Here is a 10,812-nt window from a genome sequence, read left to right as displayed (position 1 = left end):
ACTGGTCACATATATTATTACAGCTTCCCTTTCTGTTATCTGTGACTCCTAAGTTCTCTTTCTTATTTTTTTTGTCTTTTCTTTATCTTTCCACTCTGCAATCTGGATAAATTCTTCACTACTCTCTTTCTAGTCTTTAATTCTCTTTTCAGTTGAGTGTGGTGTTTATTCTACCTTGGGCATTCTTTCTTTCCATGGCTGTATTTTTCATTTCCAGGATTTTTAGTTGGGTCTTTTATAATCCTCTATAACTTGTTTACTGTATTTATGATCCTTGTGCTTCCATAGTCTTTTTCATAGATCTTAAACATATTTATTTGGAAATTGGTTTCAGAATTCTTTATTACATCCATCTCCTTGAAGTTAAATAATTTCTGGCTGATGAGGTATCCTTCATACCTCAACTTTCCACATTAGCTTTGACATTTTGCATGCAAGTTCATTTTTTCATGGGAGTTTTGTGACATCTTACTCTCTGCACTCAACCTTTTATACTTGAGAATTTTTGGTTGTCTTCATAGGGGCCCCCAATGTAGAGTCCCTAGTTCAGAAACAAGTCTCATATTTGGAACCACTTAACTCCACATTACTGTATCTTTAATTACTTGTCCATTTATCAGATCCAGGTAGGAGTTTAAACATTTTTCAGTCTCACTTCACTGGGAGAGCCTTACTCTGGAATCTTTTTCACAAAGTGAGTCTAAATATGATCAATCACCATGAATGGGTGTGTTTGTTTCCTTTCTCCTGGAGCAAACCCTGGCTGCCTTTGCCTGCTTCTATTCTGGAAGTCCAGTAGGACCAAGGTTTCAGCTTCCATTTGCCTTTGGATATTTCTGATCTACAGAAATTTTGATCTGATTTTTCAGTGATAGGTCTTTTTTAAATTATTTCAATGGAAATATATTTTGAACCAATGTTATGCATTTGGAACAAGAATGTACAAGTATGTATAGATTTATGATAACACATCTCAATATATTGAGTAAAGTTCAAAACTATGATATAAAGTGGCATTACTCTTATCTGAAACATGTTAGATTAGAAATGCAACTTTTTATGCATTTTGAGTTTATTTTTGTGAATGGTGTAAGAAAGTGGTCTAGTTTCATTCTTCTCATGTTGCTGTCCAGTTCTCCCAGCACCATTTGTTAAAGAGACTGTCTTTTTTCCATTGGATATTCTTTCCTGCTGTGTCAAAGATTAGTTGGCCATACTTTTGTGGGTGCAGTTCTGGAGTTTCTATTCTATTCCATTGGTCTTTGTGTCTGTTTTTGTGCCAATATACTGTCTTGATGATTACAGCTTTGTAGTAGAGGCTAAAGTCTGGGATTGTGATGCCTCCAGGAAACCATCAAAACCCTAGAGGAAAAAACAGGAAAAAACCTCTCTGACCTCAGCTGCAGCAATTTCTTATTTGACACATCTCCAAAGGCAAGGGAATTAAAAGCAAAAATGAACTATTGGGACCTCATGAAGATAAAAAGCTTCTGCACTGCAAAGGAAACAATCAACAAAACTAAAAGGCAACCAACGGAATGGGAAAAGATATTTGCAAATGACGTATCGGACAAAGGGCTAGTATCCAAAATCTATAAAGAACTCACCAAACTCCACACCTGAAAACAAATAATCCAGTGAAGAAATGGGCAGAAAACATGAATGCACACTTCTCTAAAGAAGACATCCAGATGGCCAACAGGCACATGAAAAGATGCTCAACGTCGCTCCTCATCAGGGAAATACAAATCAAAACCACACTCAGATACCACCTCACGCCAGTCAGAGTGGCCAAAATGAACAAATCAGGAGACTATAGATGCTGGCGAGGATGTGGAGAAACGGGAACCCTCTTGCACTGTTGGTGGGAATGCAAACTGGTGCAGCTGCTCTGGAAACAGTGTGGAGGTGCCTCAAAAAATTAAAAATAGATCTACCCTATGACTCAGCAATAGCACTGCTAGGAATTTACCCAAGGGATACAGGAGTGCTGATGCACAGGGGCACTTGTACCCCAATGTTTATAGCGGCACTTTCAACAATAGCCAAATTATGGAAAGAACCTAAATGTCCATCAACTGATGAATGGATAAAGAAATTGTGGTTTATATACACAATGGAATGCTATTTGCCAATGAGAAAGAATGAGATCTGGCCTTTTGTAGCACCATGGATGGAACTGGAGAGTGTTATGCTAAGTGAAATAAGCCATACAGACAAAAACAGATACCGTATGTTTTCACTCTTATGTGGATCCTGAGAAACTTAACAGAAGACCATGGGGGAGGGGAAGGGGAAGAGGGAAAAAAGTTAGAGAGGGAAGGAGGCAAACCATAAGAGACTCCTAAAATACTGAGAATAAACTGAGGGTTGGTGGGGGTGGGAGGGAGGGGAAAGTGGGTGATGGGCACTGAGGGGGGCACCTGTTGGGATGAGCACTGGGTGTTGGATGGAAACCAATCTGACAATAAATTTCATATTAAAAAAAAAGAGAAATGCAACTTTTTTTTTGAGGGAGAGAGGGGGTGTGAATGAATGCGGGAGAGGGGCAAAGGGAGAGAAGGAGGGAATCTTAAGCAGGCAGCACGCTCAGTGTGGAGCCTGATGCAGGACTCAATCTCATGACCCTGGGATCATGACCTGAGCTGAAATCAAGAATTGGACACTCACTGAATCACCCAGACACCCCTAGAAATGCAATTTAAGTATTAAATATTAAACCTTTTAAGCACTGAAATACTTTTTGAATAAGAAATAAACTTTTAGGATGAAATCCAGGGGAGGTTATTAGGACTGTACAAAAATTTGTTTCCTATGATATTCATTGCAGAATTATTTAAAAACAAACATATACAAAAGAAACAACCTGAATAACGAGCAATAGAAAATTGTGGGAATAATACATGCACATGTAATTTTCACATAGTTATTGTAAGAGTTTACAAATTGTTCATTTAGTATGATCCCATGTGTGTATTTGTGTATTTACTGAATGGAGAGACAGCAAAGTATTCACAGTAGTAACCACAGAATGGTGGAAATATGAGTGATTTAAAAAGTTTCCTTTTTTGACATGTCTTTGTGTTATTTGTTTTTTGTGTGTGTATTTTTAACTAATTCTAAAGTTTCTTAAGTTGAACACTTTATTCTCTGAGTTTCCAGTTTCTTATCTGTACAATGGGAATAATAATAGTCAATTCTTCATAGTATTATTATGAGGATTAAATGAGATCATTTGTAACCATCAATTCTACATTTCTTTTGTATCTTGGAGAAGTGATTTTGTTTCTTTAAAGTTCTGCTTCCTTATCCGTAAAAGAGAAATAATGATAAAACTACCTCCTAAGAACGTCAAAAGGATGGGATTCTGGAAAGTGATTAGTATACCCTGTGCCTAGAGTAGGTACCTAATGCATGCTAGCCAATACTACCACTGTTGCTACTGCTATTACTTTTATGTTGGTTTTGCTATTGTTTTTAGCGCCTTCAATGTTTTAACAGCACAGCCTCATTAGTCCTAAGCCTCATTTTCTCGGAGCTTTGCTCTGGTGTTGAACTGTTTATTGATATTAATAACTTAATGTGCCTCTTCTCCTGATAGTATATTTATAACATAAGTATTTAATATCATTAATATGAAAAATTAAGAACATTAATCTTAATACCATTGATTCTTGGTGGAGGGCAGGCAGGGGGAGAGAAATTTAGCCTATGAGAATGGTAGCAACGCCGCCAGATTGTTTGCTCTTCCTCTGGATTGCTAGATGAACACTGAGATTTTGTGACTTGCACAAATATCCGAGTACTAAAACCTGACAAGTCCTTATAAAGCCACTAAATAGAAACAATAATGTATTATAACTGAATAGCAAAAGCAAATAATAGCAATGTGGTATGATACCTCATTACATTATAAACAAATTTATGTTAAATCATGCCTGGAACTTTAACTTAAAGGAAAACAGGTTGGCTAGTAGGTGTTTCATATCACTGAGAATGAATATTTAAGGCAATATCCATGATGTAACTATGCAAGCAGGAAATATGGAATTACATCTTTAAGAACCTCTCATTGTTGGCTTCATTGTTGGATCAATAAAAAGATGTTACATACTTTCAAAAGTGTCATAATGAATAGTTGGGACTTCCAGGTTTGCAGAAAAATGGTATACATCTGATTATCAATCTTCTTTTCCTCCTTCATCCCCCAAACAGAAAATCACCAAAGAGAAGAAATAAAAATACACAAAAACCATCTTCTGCATTACTAGGAAAAAGAGAACTCTGCAACCTTCAAATGCGTTGTGATTAGAAAAACATCCCTTGGTGATGGTGCAGTTAAGAGAAATCAGGAAAGAAGAGGAAAATTAAGGATTCTGAAGAAATAAAAGAGAAACAAAACATGCAACTCTTGCCCTTCCTCTGCCCAACAAAAAAAAATCATCATTAAAATAACCTACTACAAAGAACACAAAACTGACAGAGAGTGTTGTTCTCAAGCTAAGAACTCTTGTTAATGAAATGAATATGACCAACAAAAAAGCATACTACATCTACACAAAGTTACTGTAAAAAGTAAGATGATGTGAATAAAACTCTTCTGCTGATGAAAATTCTCCATTTCAATGAACCATGAAGCTGAAGTAAACTTTAACACCTCATTCTAAATGGAATTAAATATCCTCAAACAAGATTCAGAGACATGAAAAAAAAATCCCTCAAAACACCTTGAATACAAAATACAAAAACTAAGAACACACATAGACAGAAAAAGAAAGAATGAAACATGAGTTACTGGAACTCAGGAAAGAAACAGAAGAAAAAGGGGTACCTGGGTGGCTTCATCGGCTGAGTAACTGACTCTTGGTTTTGGCTCAGGTATGATCTCACAGTTCGTGTGACTGAGCCCTGCATCAGGCTCTGTCCTCATAGCAGATTCTCTCTCTCCGTCTCTCTGTTCCCTTTTCCTGCTTATGTGTTCTCTTTCTCTGTCTCTCTCAAAATAAATAAATAAACTTTTAAAAAAAGAAATAGAAGAAAAAAAGCAAGAGCTAATCAGAAATAAAGACTTCATAAAGGGCACTTAAGCCAGCAGATAAACAACCATGAGAATGAAATAAGATTAAGAAAGAAGCAACACAGTTCCAGAGAGAAAATGGTTGAAATAGAAGTCAGGCAAAGGAGATTGAGCGTAAGTGTAACTAGTGTCCCTGAGGAAGAAACTGGAAACAACAGATAGTATGTAATATTTCATACTAAAACCCAAGAAAACTTTCCATAAATAAAAGCAGACCTGAATCAGTGTTCACTGAGTACTGTGGAAAATGACTTGGACATCTGAGAAAGACCCTGGTAAAACCATTTGACTTTAAAGATAAAACTCTTTAAGGCCTTCAGGTAAGAAGATAAAATAAATTACCAAAGGCAAAAGGATCAGAATGCTATATGTTTCATAAAACTATGTACAAAGCAAGGAAACAGTGAACCAGCATTTTCAGTAAGCTTGAGGAAGAAAGTATAAACCAAGGCTATTGAATCCAGCTATACTGTCCTTCCACTATTGAGGCCATATGAAAACAGTTTTCAGTGTGCCAGATCTCAGAATATTGAAGGTCAAAGAGTGTGATGTAAACATTCTGTGTTCTAATAGAGCAGAAAGAATGCAAAATTAAAGAGCATGAAAAACAGAAGAGAGGAAAAAGAGAGAACTTTGAATAGGATCACTGGTTGTTGTGTAGGTGAGAGATATTACACGATACCACTGCAACCAGGGAAGACAATAAGTAAGGACATTAGAAAAAGTATTAATACAAATAAAAGTAGCCATTAGGATAAAAATGTCATCCTTCTGAAATAGCAGAATAAAATTTTTGAAAAAACAAGGAAGATATCTCAAATAGATAAACGCAGTAAACATAACATAAGACACCCAATAACTACTAATAAGATGATATGATAGCACTGAGACCAAAAATTACATTTGTATAAATAACTATGAGTAGACTTTTCTTGCTTCTTAAGAGAAAAAGGTTTTCAAATTTTCACGTGAAGTAAAATACAGATCTCTGCTGTTTTAAAAGGGCTTCTTATGGTACCTGGTTCTTAATAATAAATTCTAAATTCAAGGCAGCTAATGTTAATTACAGTTACTATTAGTCTCCAATCTCTTATTTTCAATTCCACGTCTGAAAAGCTCTGAAAAGTTTTTCTGTAACTCATCTGGCAGCAATAACTGACCTGAGTTGAACTCATTAGATAGCAAAACCTGACCTAAACTGATGAAAAGATATTTACAGCCTTTATTTCCCCTACTTAGAGTGTATATTCATACATCTCACTATTGAAATATCAATGGGATCGATTATGGGGTGCTGTTTTCAGACACTGAAACATGATACACAGTATACTCACCATACAGCCTTTCCAAAATCTAAATGATTCTAAATTCCAAAATGTAATTGCTAAGGGTTCTTGTGGAATACTTCTTTTTCTACTACTACTTTACTACTAGTTCTATGAAATCATCCCCCAAATAAGGCCAGCCAGGGAGAGGGAGAATAATATATTTCAGCATTTAAAAATGTTTATTTTTGAGAGAGAGCAAGCAGAGAAAGGGCAGAGACAGAGAGGGACGAGGATCCGAAGCAGGCAGAGAGAGAGGGGGACAGAGAATCTGAAGGAGGCTCTGTGCTGACAGCAGCAAGCCTGATGTGGGACTTGAACTCAGGAACTGAGATTTCATGACCTGAGCCAAAGTCTAATGCTTAACCAAATGAGCCACTGAGGTGCCCTATTTCAGAATTTTTTAACTGCAAGGATTTAGAAACAACCAACAAAAACTTTCAAAAGGAAAATGATTAAATAAAATAGTATCTAGCAATTGATAGACATTTTTGTAGTCATTTGTGGTGATTCTGTAACAACATGGAAAAATTACTTATACCACAACGTTAAGCAGAAAAAAAAAAATAGAATATAAGAATTCTAACTAGGTTAGGAGCGCCTGGGTGGTGCATGTAACTCTTGGTTTCTGCTCAGGTCATGATCTCACGGTTCATGAGTTTGAGCCCCATATCGGGCTCTGTGCTAACAGCCTAGTGCAGAGCCTGCTTGGGATTCTCTCTTCCTCCTTTTTCTTCCCCTCACCCATTCATGCTTGCTCTCTCTCTCTCTCTCTCTCTCTCAAAAGAAATAAAGCTTAAAGAAAAAAAGAAGTCTAACTAGGTTAGAATTTAAAATGCACTATTTAGTAATGCAAATGATATGGACTAAGGTGGCATAACAAAAAATAAAAAGAAGTGACTTGTGGAAAAAATGGTAAGATTTTAGGTAATTATTTTCCTAACTCAAACAGGAAAATCTACATGTTATAAATCTGTTTAGGAATTACTCAGCTTGATAGTGATAGGCTTTGTAAGCTCTATAGTCTCTGTCATAACTACTCAACTCTACCATTGTTTTACAAAAATCAAGAAGAGTAAGGCAGCACTTAAGAATTTAACAGTCTGAGGGGCACCTGGGTGGCTCAGTCAGTTGCGTGTAGGACTTCAGCTCAGGTCACAATCTCATAGTGTGTGAGTTGGAGGCCCACATCGGGCTCTGCAGTGATCGTGTGGAGCCTGCTTGAGATCCTCTGTCTTCCTCTCTCTCTGCCCCTCTCTGCTCTCCTGGTCTCACTTTATCTCTCAAAAATAAATTAAAAAAAAAAAAAAAAAAAGAATTTACCAGCCTGAGGACCCTGTACATTTTATTGAGATTTACAATCACAAACAGAAGGGCCAGCTCTCTGTAAAAGTCATAAAAGAAGCAATTAATCTGTCAGAACCTCTCAGTCTTCCTGGTCAGTCCAGTCCTGCCCCTTGGACTAACATAATCATTGTGGTCACCGTTAGCCAGAAACAGGCCTGCCCTCACATTTGCTGGGGTAAAGGCAACAATGTAAGTGGAGGCCCATATATAACAAGTCTAAATACAGATATTCCTCTGTATCCAGATTACCTCCTGATAAACCCATCGTAAGTCGAAATACTGTAAGTTAAAAATGCATTTAATACTCCTACCTCACCCAACAACACGGCTCAGCCTAGCCTGCCTTAAACATGCTTGGAAAACCTAGGTCAGCCTACAGTTGGGCAAAATCCTCTACAGCAAAGGCTGTTTTTTTTTAAAAAAAGTATTCAATGTCTCCTGTAATTTACTGAATACTCTCCTGAAAGTGAAAAACAGAGTGGTTGTCTGGGTACAGAATGGTTTTGAGTGTCTCCATTCTTTACCCCCGTGATGGCATGGCGGCCTGGGAGCTGTGGCCACCCACCCAGTGTCACCAAGACCCTATGCTGATCACCAGCCTGGGACAAGAGCCAAAGTCAAAATATGAAGTATGGTCTGTACTGAATATGTATCACTTTCACACCATAGTAAAGTCAAAAAACTGTAAGCTGAACCATTGTTAAGTTGGGGACCATCTGTATTTAAAGGGATCAATTATTTCTCCAACAGTTAAATCAGGTATAGTTTGACAAATAATGATGGGACTTAAAAATATGTGAAAATTTATAGTCTCATAGACCTAAAAATAAGAAATGTATTGAAGACAAGTAATTTAATGATCGTACGTGTCTGGGTGATCTGTTGATAGGCTTTCAGCGCTTGGTAGAGCAATAAAATACTGACACGCACATTTCATAAATTATTACGCATCAATTTCATAAAATTTATTTTTCTGGCCCTTACACAAAATCGTTTAATTATGTGTTATCATCAATATTTTGATTTAAATTGTGTCCTATGACAGTAATGATGTAAAGGATGACAAAAATAAAATTATATTCAAGCATACAAAATGAAACTGACGTAAAAAAAAAATGGCCAAACTGGCATCCAGACAAATTCTTCCCTGAAGCGGACCTCGGGAGTGACGCAGCCCAGGACTGTGGACATCGAGACATGTACAGACTGGATAATGTGCTGATGATGCCTGCTCCCCGCGGGCTGGCTGAGGCTCTCCGGAGCCCAGTGGTGTGGGCTGTAGACTTCCCTACTTAGTTTACATCAGCTGTCTTTGAAGTGTTTCTCACCAGCCCAAGAAAAGCAGGAAATCAGTTTAGCAGAGGGAAGTAAACAGATGGACAGAGTCATTTATTTTGAGGGGAACTCTGTGCTATTTGAATTAAAGTAATGAGCACTTTAAGATGCAGTGAAGCTGTTTTTACATTTCATTTGAGTAATTCAAGATGTAAACAGAGCCCCATGGCAGATGAGCAGTACCAAACTTCTTCGGCTTCTGAATATTCTAATAAAGGATTGTGGAAGGGAACATCTTCCCTCTTACAGAAAAATTAATAATAATAGTAATAACGATGATGATGCTATCAACAATAGCATTTTCCTTTTGAGCATTACCATGCACAGGCCCCATGTAAGGCACTTTTACATACGTTGTCTTCAATTCTCACCAGACCTTTGCAAGTCCCTACTTACAGATAATGAAACAGAGCCCCAGAAACTGAGAAATGTATTAGAGTACCAGCGCTTGCAAGTGAAGTGATGCAGCTGGGATCTGAACCTACTTCCTTATGATTCTAAAACTCTTACTCTTTCTGCCACACCCTGGACTGAGAAAGTTCTGCTGTCACTCATTCCTCCACTCTGGCAGGTTTGCTTTGTTTTTTATTTGAATTTAACTGCTTTGCTACTAATGCTCTGTAGCTAAAGGGCCAAGCGGAGCATGAGCCTGTATTCTGGCTCAGGCTCTAATACTCCCAGTGTGGGATAATCAGCCGACGACCTCATGTTTCTGGGTTTCACTTTCCCATATTTAAAAGGGGGTAATGCCTTCCTACCCACCCAGGGTAGTGAATAGAAAAGCATTTTTGTTTTTTTGTAGACTTGCCGCTAGGGCAAAAGTAGACCAATTACGTGACAAGCTAATCACATGGTACTAAACATAGTAACATAGCATAGTAAAAGTATAGAACAGACTAGGATAGTTTAGCATTGAATAGACTATGACAGTACAGTATAAAGTATAGTAAGGGAACTTCTGTGCAGGGTTCTCTGCTTGCTAACATTAAACTGCTGGGGAATACGTTATTTTAAAATGCACATTAGTTTTTTTCCATAATTTTAATTTTATTTTTTCTTCACTTTCTTTTTTTATTATTTATTTATGTATTTATTTATTCTTAATTTTTTAAAATTTACACCCAAATTAGTTAGCATATAGTGCAACAATGATTTCAGGAGTAGATTCCTTAGTGCCCCTTACCCATTTAGTCCATCCCCCCTCCCACAACCCCTCCAGTATTGTTCTCCTCAGTTTGTTCTCCGTATTTATGAGTCTCTTCTGTTTTGTCCCCCTCCCTGTTTTTATGTTATTTGTGTTTCCCTTCCCTTATGTTCATCTGTTTTGTCTCTTAAAGTCCTCAGATGAGTGAAGTCAGATGACTTTTGTCTTTCTCTGACTGACTAATTTCACTTAGCATAATACCCTCCAGTTCCATCTATGTAGTTGCAAATGGCAAGATTTCGTTCTTTTTGATTGCTGAGTAATACTCCATTGTGTGTATATACCACATCTTCTTTATTCATTCATCCCATCGATGGACATTTGGGTTCTGTATCCTGTATCCTGTGGATAAATGCCTAGTAGTGCAATTCCTGGGTCATAGGGTAGTTCTATTTTTAGTTTTGTGAGGCACCTCCATACTGTTTTCCAGAATGGCTGCACCAGCTTGCATTCCCACCAACAATGCAAAAGAGATTCTCTTTCTCCGCATCCTCACCAACATCTGTTGTTGCCTGAGTTAATGT

Source organism: Panthera leo, chromosome B3 (genome assembly GCF_018350215.1).
Source record: "Panthera leo isolate Ple1 chromosome B3, P.leo_Ple1_pat1.1, whole genome shotgun sequence".
In the NCBI taxonomy this organism is placed as follows: domain Eukaryota; kingdom Metazoa; phylum Chordata; class Mammalia; order Carnivora; family Felidae; genus Panthera; species Panthera leo.
This window is presented reverse-complemented; position numbering follows the sequence as displayed.